At 32.6% G+C, this 10838-nt stretch overlaps 1 pseudogene; it reads left to right on the plus strand.

Annotated features, from left to right (window-relative positions):
- Positions 1 to 7879: 7879 nt before the first annotated feature.
- On the plus strand, positions 7880 to 10519 carry LOC149190581 (transcription factor MYBS1 pseudogene; annotated as a pseudogene).
- The last annotated feature ends 319 nt before the right edge of the window (positions 10520 to 10838 follow it).

Raw genomic sequence — 10838 nt, forward strand, 5'->3', positions numbered from 1 at the left:
CTAGAAGGCTTTCCAGTGAGCTACAAATTATGATTTATTTTTTCATCTAAGGATTTCAGTTTATTAACAAATAAGAATGTTAATGGTTTTTTAAAAACTGAATGAATTGCAACTTTGAATGCAAAAGTGCAGATGATGAAGAAAGGAGATGGATTGTGCATTTAAACACAGTGTGGCAATCTGGGCTCTTGTCTTGGTTGGTGGTCTGTCAAGGTTTACACTTGAAGGCTAAGCTCGTTAAGTCTAGCTTCATAGATGCATATTGTCCACAATGTGGCATCACTGAAATGGCTCGGCATATTTGTGAAAGAAGGAAAAATAACCTTAACAATAATCCCAAAATAGAGGAAATGGGTGAATAAAACCTAAGAGATATCTACCGATTTCAGCTAGACTTCTGATCCAATTTCCCCTAAACCCAACTTAGACACAAATTATCAGCCACTAGATAACTCCAAGAATTAGACTAACAGTTCCTGAGATCTTAGACTTATAGGGAAGATTAATAGATATGGCAACACAACCAACACTTGAGGCAACACCTTCCTCTAGAGCCAAATTCCTAGACACAAATCCAATACACAGACCATGCAACTGGTGCCAACAAATAGCCCAATGAGAATATTTAAACACACTAGAGATATGATATCTGTTAGATCGAGGACGCCAGGATGTCCAATGTAGTCACTTGCTCTCTAAAATCCCACAGGGAATACACACTATAACTCTAAGCTCTTCCATTCTGGAGCATGGGTAAATGCTCACATGCTACTAGTATTAAAATGCATCCTTTGAGCTCCCATATCCAAGCAAGGATAATGATGCTTTCACTGCTTGCTCATGTGATATTTGATGTTGATGGGTTTAGATGCCAATCCAAGGGGATACACAGGGAATAAAATAGGCGATGCTACCCATATTTTTCAAGACTACACTAAGCTCTAAAATCATGGTTACATTAGCCCATTAATCACAATTAAATTGAGGCTCCCCTTAGCATGGAAGGAGGAGATTTCCTGAAAAATCTTGTCTCCCTTTTAGTCCCAATAATGCTAATTTCCAACTTCTTGTCCACTGGAGTCACTTTGCCAATCATGGCTCCAATGATGACCATAGAATTCCCGACTATGTTCAAAGATCTAATCTCCTCTTCCTTGGCTATGAGGATGCCTTGCAGTATGCCCCCACCTAGTTGTTGATGGCATGTTCTAGGCCCCACACATATAAAGCCACCATATCTACTCTGGGATTGAGGATAATCCCCCTCACCTGCCACCCTTGAAAGATAGATATTCGTTGTTGCTAAATGGCGTATGTTTATGAATGGGCTGCAAAATATTTTTGAATATGATGGACCAAAGTTCTAAACACAATATTCGACTAGTAATGTTTTAAATATGATACACAATTATTAGAGAGATAGTGTTGAATATGATAGAAATTTTTGGAAATTTGAAATTGTTAATTCACATCATACATGGCGTGCTGTAATTATTTTCATGTTAATAAATATAAATATAATTATGTTTATGCTAAATCAATACCCTATATATATATATATATATATATATATATATATATATATATATATATATATATATATATATATATATATATATATTTAAATCTATGAGGGGAAAAGGATAAGCTTATTCCTCCAACCCTGTATAACATCTTCCAAGCTTGGGTTTGCTATGATGAAAATGTCTGTATTTGATCCCACTGCTGTTGAGACTGGATACTAATGACATTAGTCATGCTAGAAGTATTTTTTAATTCTGACATCAATTTGATTGTTTTTATTCACTTACAGGAACTTAGGGGTGTAGGTTGCGGGTGCTTTGTGATGGGTTATGCTGCCTATCATAATATCTTCCCCATATGGGCTCTAGCTGAATATCGTCATCATGTTCTGCAATCATAATGTATATGTTTGTCATATCTGTCATATTTCTTAAAGGTAAGTTTTTGGCTATAAACTGAATTTTGAGGGAGGTTAGAATGATCTCTAAGCATCTGAAATAAGATGGTTTACTAGTTTGTAATATTTAATGATTGCAATACAATCTTGCATGTGTAATAAGCTGGTAAGATAGTGTTTTCTATGCAATCATTGCATGAATGAAGTACCTGTTGATGTCTCTCTGAAATAGTAATTAACTTTCTATGGCTTGGACTATCATTGAAACGGTTTTATCATTAATCATGCTTGTGGTGTTAATATTTATATCTTTTGACTTAGTTACCAGAGAATCCATAGTAAAACCATTTTTCGTCAATGTTTCAAATCCCAACTGGGATCCATCATCAAGACTTCATGAATTCTTGATAGAAGAAGAGCTCAATTGAGGGATTAAATAGTAATGAGGAGATTTGGTTTGGGATGAGATGAATATCGGCCTTGTTTCAATAATATTGTTAATTTTTTATTAATTATTGATGAGTTAAATAATTGATTTTAATTTGTTATAAATTATTATTTTATTATTATTATGTTAATTATTATTCTAATTAAGTTTAACAACTTATTTTTATTTTTAATATAATATAATATAATAATCTTTATTATAAATATTTAGTGATTATTAAATTAATACTACATATAAGTATTTGAAACTTATTTTTATTTTTAATATAATATAATATAATAATCTTTATTATAAATATTTAGTGATTATTAAATTAATACTACATATAAGTATTTGAATTTAATATATGTTATTATAATATAATATTATTAATTATAAAATAGAATGTGAATATTTAATGAATAGTAATCTTTAGTAAATTGTATTAATATTTAATATTCAATATATATAATATATGTTTAGTATGTAAAATTTATATATTAATTATTAATATATATTGATATTTAATGAATAGTAATATTAGTGTATACTAAAATAATTCAAAATAATAATTATTAGGTTAGAATTAATTAATATAAATAATATTAGAAATCAAATCAATATTATTTATATTAATTAATTCTAGCCTAATAATTATTATTTTGAATTATTTTAATATACAATATACTAATATTACTATTCATTAAATACCAATATATATTATTAATTAATATATAGATTTTACATATTATTTTATAATAAATATTATACTAACATATATTATATATATTAAATATTAAATATTAATAAAATTTACTAAAGATTACTATTCATTAAATATTAGCATTCTATTTTATAATTAATAATTATACTAACATATATTAAATTCAAATACTTATATGTAGTATTAATTTAATAATCACTAAATATTTATAATAAAGATTATTATATTATATTAAAAATAAAAATAAGTTATTAAACTTAATTAGAATAATAATTAACATAATAATAATAAAATAATAATTTATAACAAATTAAAATCAATTAATTAACTCATCAATAATTAATAAAAAATTAATAATATTATTGAAACAAGGCCGACATTCATCTCATCCCAAACAAAATCTCTTCATTACTATTTAATCCCTCAATTGAGCTCTTCTTCTATCAAGCATTCATGAAGCCCTGATGATGATGAATCTCAGTTGGGATTTGAAAAGTTGACGAAAAATGGTTTTTACTATGGATTCTCCGGTAACTAAGTCAGAAGATATAAACCACAGATGTCTTAAATCCAATATTTATATCACATAGATCATGATGGAAGAAATTGTGTTACCTATAATGCTTATGGTTTTTGTTCACCATTAGTTTCACTTTCTCACAAATAGTTTGAGAATGAACAACAAAATTAGTGTTGCCCTTGATTCTTCTTTCTTTGCTCTCTCTTAATTGTTTTCATTCCTTATTATGAGAAGAATGGTTGAAATATAAATAGAAGCCATATATGATGCACTTGCTTAATCCTGTCATGAAACTTTTGGTATCTTGTAAAACATAAGATCTGATAACTATCACATCATATTAAAATTGTTAACAATATGGATAGTGTTAGACAAATTGGTTTTCATGTTTCTAAAGATCGCACAAATGATTTGATTACTTTCAACAATACCTAAATTTTTTTTATTTTGAATGGAAAATCTAATTTGACAATAACAAAGTCAGATTTATATTTTTGAAGTTCTTTAATAAACATTTTGCCATCTTGGTTAAACATTTACGATCTTCGAAACTACATGGCTTGGACATTTTTCAGAAAGGACCAATTGTATCATTGAATGTAATCGTGTGCACTCTTTGGTGTTTGTGATGTGAGAGCTTATTTTATCACACAAACAGAGTGATGCTTATGAAGATGCCTCTAAGATCCTTATCGAAATTTTGAAAATTTAAGTTCTTTAAGCTCAGACATAATTTACAGCAATGTCAAAATACCAAAACTACCCTATATTTATCCACATTTTATAAAATAATGCAAAGGATCTAAACGAATTTCTATTCTCGACAGAAAATGTAGAAGTTTGTTTCTTGTATTGTTTCTGGTCACTAATTGCAAGTAATCCTCTTAGCTCTCTTACAAGAACAACCAGAACACCAACTGCATATTTTCTAGTTTTTATCTAAGAATCCCTTTGTAGAGGAAAAACTAGTGCAAGGTTTAGAGGAAGTGGAGTGGTCACATGGGAGATTTAGCATAGTAGACCATCATGATGGATGTGATTTCTTGGAGAAATATTGACATTTCCTTACTTATGACACACTGAGCATGAGCAAGATTTGCTTTGATTTAAAAAGACTAGGTCCTTACTATCATGATAAATCCACAAGCACAAGATCTGAAATACAGAGAAGTCAAGCCAAAATAGAGTTGTGATCTGGGAAAACTATTGGGATGAAATCCAAGGTGGAGACGGGAAGAGTGACTGGGTGATTGAGAAATAATAGTGTTATTAAGAATAAATTCCTTATAAACATAGTAAAGAAACCTTTCATCACTGATCAACAACCAACAAACAAATCACATAGCATATCAATATCTCTCTAGAAACAAAGATATGAAAAGGTGTTTGGAAGGATCAGACAACACCATAATGTATTAATGATAATCACAAAACCATGAACCAGTTACTTTTCTCAAAATACATTTGTCCATAAATTTGTCTCCCATACAAAAAACCGTAATCATTGCATGTTGGGGAAAAATAAAACATTAACAGGATCTTCTTTAGTGAAAGAACCATGCTATGATAGACCCCAGAAAAATGATAACAACAACCCATTCACACAATGGGGATCTATATTGATGGTGATCAATGATTTCTATTGCAGTGGATGGTGATCCTATGTCATATTTGACATCTACATATGTGCTTAAAGATGCTCTGGACATTATATTAGTGGACATCTTTTCAATATTGCAGAGCAATTGATGGTAAAATGTTGAAATTGACAACTCCAATTTATTGCTTCCTTATGAAGAGGTTTTAAATTGTCCTTCCAAACCCGATAGATGCCTTTCATCTGATTACCTATCAACTCCGAGTTAGTGAAGACTTCAATATCATTGACATCATGTTGTTTTGCCTTTTTCAGCCCTTCAAGAAGGGCAATCTAATATGCCTCATTGTTTGTCGTCATTCTAGGCATTTCTCTCTTTCCATGAAATAAATTATTTGTTGCCATATTGTAAAGGACGAATTTAATGACTGCTCGACCTGGATTTGGCAAGCAAGACACTTCAATGCATAAATGCCACTTTTGCACCATTTTTTACACTTCAAAAACCAGAAAAATAAGATAACAATAAATTCATCTTAAACAAGTAGACAATTATCTATTTCCTAATACTCAACATGTTTTTCAATCATATATAATTCAAAAAAGTAGATAATTTCTATTCGTTTACACTGCAACACTTTCAATACTGGCAACTATTCTGCAAAAAACACATCTAGCAATCACCACTTTATTGGAATTGCTTGCAACAAAGAGTTGGATATTTTTGTGAAATTTTTTTGATATATTTATTGATAACATGTCCTTGTATATCTACTTTTGTCAAGCTTATAAAAAATCTGCATGACTAATCTCCCTTTTCAATTATCTTATATTGCCACCCTTTTTAGCCTATAATATAATATTAAGTTTCTTTTAGTCCAATAAACTATAATTTTCTTAATTGACCTCTAGGGTATGTGCGAAGTTGTTTTAGTGTTAATCTGAAACTCTTGAATGAAATAGAAAATATTATGTCATCTCTGGGTATAAATTCAACACATTCGTCTTTATTTATACTTTAGCATTCCAATGCTAGTAAATATTCTGTATTTTGTTGATAAAAATAAGTTTTTATATAGATGAAATGCTCATAATAGGACCCAAATACATCTATGAGTTTTAAAATAAATGATACTAAATTATGCTTCTCTGGTTTTTGAATGCCATATGCAAACTCTAAAAATATTTAACCTTACCGACTGTCCATACACCAAAAACCACATAACCCTAGACTAACAGAGCATTTTCTAAGCAAAGCATGATTCATGTATATGCCTTATGCATGACAGAAATGCCATTTGTCATATAACATCACAAGAAACTTATTCAACCAATCTTCATGAACGGTTCCTTCACACTACACTTGTTAAGGGTTGAACTTCATCAACAACATTTGGAACAACTTTTCTATTACAATTGGGGGATAGGGGACCCTCATAATCTTGTCCATCTTAATATCTAAACAAGCATGCATTTTACTTACGTTTCTTTAGGCATTGAGCAAAAATTGACAAAGCATCATACAAAACATGATTTCATTCTGTTGTTTCTTCTTTTCTGTAGACTTCGATTAAACTTTAGATGAGTTGGCATCCTTTTTCTGCTGCTGCGAAACTGATTTGGCATGGAATTGCCAAATCAATTCTGGTTCTTTCCTCTTTGTTTCGGATACCGTGGATTTGTAACTATACCACAATTTCCAATGCATGTCATGCACCTCAACTTGAAAGAACTGAGTTAAATATAAAGTAGAAGACAAGAATTCATAGTTGTGAGCTTGTTCTATCCCTAAAACATCTAAAACCACCTAAGTTACAGAAAACACAATTAGTTTTGAGATCATGATGTAGTATAAACATTCAATGTTCTAGACCATATTTGGTCATATTTATTAACAAATTTTGCCTAAATCCAGTTAGAAATTGTTGGAATTGCAGCTTTCAGCTGATGAATCTGCACAGTTCCAGTGTTTTAGGGGTTTTTCATGGAGCCAAATCTATTTATGCATTCAAAAAGAAAACCTACAATTTCACGAACAATTGTATGGCCGTATTCCAGTGATGATTGCCAGAAATAGTCAGACAGAACTTGTAGACTAGAGTGATTGTTAGGTAGCTAAACCCAACAAGAGCATTGGGCAAAACATTGAAATGCTCATGTCCCCTCAGATGCTTCAGGACAGTAAATCCTTTTTATTGATCCTGAAATTGCTTTGACACCTATTTATCTGTTGGCCATTCTTTGTTGAGATAGGAAATGCCCCTTTATTGAGTAAATAATTGAGCTAGTTTAGACATGCAATGTCAGATATATAAACTTTAGTACCAATTTGTGTTTAAAAGCAAGCTCTGCTTGAATAAATTTGGGATTACATTTTATATGCAACATTATCAAAGCTAGCCAGTTGGCACAAACTCAATCCCAACTTCATTACAACCTTGAATTTATTCTTTTCTTCTGGACAAAGCAGGATCAACATAATGTTTGGTGGGTGGCTTTTCTTGTTTCTTGTCTTGAGTTTCAATATCTGTTGCATTGATGCAACCTGCTATGTATTTTCTATGTGGTCTTGGTAAGGTAGGTTTGTTCTATTGATGTTGCAGGAACTATTGGTCACTCTTCCAATCTTGGGTAGCTGCTATGGGCATAAGCAATATGTGCTCCAGTGATGATGGCAGACTCTACTGAATATGGGCACCGTCATCTATAGACAGATGCAGGATGCCTGCTCAGGCATTGTTTATGGCAGACAGTAATCCACATGTTTATTTGTTCTTTTCCTTGAACACTTGCTGTAAAATGTAGTAAAGATCTGTTAAAAGCGCAGTTGAGTGCCATAATAATAGGAATGGAAAGGTCTGTCATAAAAGTTTTAGGATAGGGAAGGAGGTCATAGAGTATGCCTCGTTGAACTTTATAACTGAGTTATGCACATCATGTTCTTGCTGAAGCAGGTTATTTTTGCTTGGACTGGACAAGTTTCGTAAAGGTGACTGGCGTAGCATCTTCAGAAATTGTGTTATATCTAGGACTCCTACCTAGGTGGCTAGTCATGCTTAGAAATATTATAACTGTCTGAACTCTGCAAACAAAGACAGAAGACAGTCTAGTATTGATGATATCACTAGCATGAACGATGGAGACACATAAACACCATAGGGACCTATCACAGGTCAAGAGAATGGTTCCGCAGGAGCTGCGAGAAAGCCTCCTAAGAGTTTGTCTCAGCCATCTCTACCAAGAGTTGTTGCATATGGACCTCCTGTGGGTCAACCTATTGTTGGGCCTGCTAGTTCTGCTATTGGTACTCCCATCATGATTCCTCCTAGACATGTTCCTTATGTTTCAAGTGGACCTTTTCCAGGATGGTACTCCCATGAATGTTGTGCCAGTTGAATATGCCATTTCTCAGCCAACAATGCATCAATAGAAAGAATGAAATTGCTTAAAACTTAAAAGCGAGGGACTGACTCTAACTTGTACATGTAAGTGTGCTCTTTATGTTCCCTTAAGGTGTAATGTAGGAAGCAGCACTGCTCTGTCAACAAATCTGCATATGCTGGCAAACTTGTTTATTGTTGTCATTAAGGACCATGTGTTTTAGAGGTGAAAGAGTTCAAGATGTTCTTATGTACAAAAGAGTGTTTGAGATGAAATTCATTATATCTCTGTGTCAGATATTGATTGATAGAATTGGAGGCAATGGCCCTGATTTTCCTTCAAATCTGGTGCAGTTTTAGAAATCAAGGAGCTGTCAACCTAAGGTCAATAACCTCAAACTTCATGAACAAGTTATGTATATTCAATATTGACAAATTGGTACACGGTGCATTGAAATGTCAACTTCATTTGATAATTTTCTTGTCTTTTTGAAACGAGGAAACTGAGTATTGTAATACAGTTCAGGAAGTTTGTAGGTTTGCCATTTCAAATTTAAGCCAAGTCATCCTTATCATTTTGCTTCCATGGCAAAAAGGTTGTATCTGTTTTGTTTCCATTAAAGTGGTCCACAAATTAACCTGAAAGATGGTCTCTTTGGGTTTTAAGAGCTGCAAATTATCATTCTGTATTTGACGTTATGATTTGCCACGATCTGAAATACTAAGTGTTATGAGCCTAAGGACACTCAATTTTGGCATTCTCTCTTGTGACTGCCATCTTTCTCTTAGGAGGACCAGTGTATTTCTATTTTTCAGCTTTGCACTTTCTCTCTAGCACACTAGCCCTATCTCTCCATAGGGCATATGTGAGGACGCTATTTCAGAATTTGGGTGAGATTGGGATTCATTGTTTAATATGTTAGACCCTTACAAATCTCAACAGAATGTGCATCATTGCTTTGATATTTAAATTTTAGACATAAGTTTAACCAATCAACTCAACAGACAGCCATGTCTTTAATGATCATGATTTTAACAATTAATAAATGTAACAAAAACATTACATCAGTTCACATCAAAATAATGTAATGCAGTTTCCTATAAATATATTAAGTTCCTCATAGGTAACATAATTTCCAGCTTATACTTCTTTAGTTTCTCAAATAGATCATATCATGTCGGGCTAGAAGAGAGGCCTTTAACCAGCATTGTAAGCAGCACTCTGTCATTTTTTTAAAACCTACTGTAGAGAGAAAAACTTACCTTGTAAAATCCTGCAGGGTCAAATCAGACACAACGGTGTAAAGATGCCACTGCCTATTCTTAGAAATGTAAAAGACTAAAAGAACAGGCACAATCGGTCTAACGAGCAGCGTCTATTGGATTTGAGCTACATATATTGGATTCAACGAAAATATTACTCCTTAAGGATCCGGGGCATGTGTATATTAAAATAATTGTGAACACAACTAGTTGACCAATTAATCAGGGATCCATTAATGTCCAGCCTATGATGACACTCGCACGAAGACAGCCTAACAACAACGATACAGTGCAGAAACTACGCATAACAAATAATACGGTAGAATTAAATAGATATATTAACAGAATCTTGGATTATATGGCAACCATTTCAAACCCATATAAGCTGGTCTGATAGGCCTATATTTCAAAGTTTATATAAAGAAATTTAACAAACTTGAATGCAAAGCCAAGATGAAGTGCAGGTTGGCATATGGTGTTTGCCAGCAATTAATGATGGAGTCAAATCATGAGAACAATGTGTTTGCCAGCAATTTGTCATTTGTTCATTTCACGAGAAATCACACAGCAAATGCAAACCCCAACATGTTCATTGGTTGCAACCAACAAGAAAGAAACACTGGACTCTATTCCCATTGAGGGCTTGCATTCCAGTACGTATCTGGTCATCATCGTTTCTGTCTTCAGACATCTGGTCATTTCATAAATTGCCCTGAATCAGAGGGGTTTTCATTGCATTGCATTTCATTTTCTACTGTCTTGGAAACATTAAGGAATGGCTAGACCAAGATGCTGAACTACCCAATTGGGAAACCTATACCTGGTGATGTTCAAAACTGGTACAATCGGTCTGTGCAGAGAAGAAATAAAAGGCAAAAGGAAATCAATTTATTGAGCATAAGTGGTCTGATCAGCTCCTCTCTTACTTCTAGAATTTGTGTTGGACGTAAATTGCGATGTGGAAATGACAAGAAAACATCGACCGTAGAAGGAGAAGGAGATAAAT

Source organism: Pinus tabuliformis, chromosome 3_1 (genome assembly GCF_031772625.1).
Source record: "Pinus tabuliformis cultivar Carrire ecotype Pingquan chromosome 3_1, CPIR1, whole genome shotgun sequence".
NCBI classification, from domain to species: Eukaryota; Viridiplantae; Streptophyta; class Pinopsida; order Pinales; family Pinaceae; genus Pinus; species Pinus tabuliformis.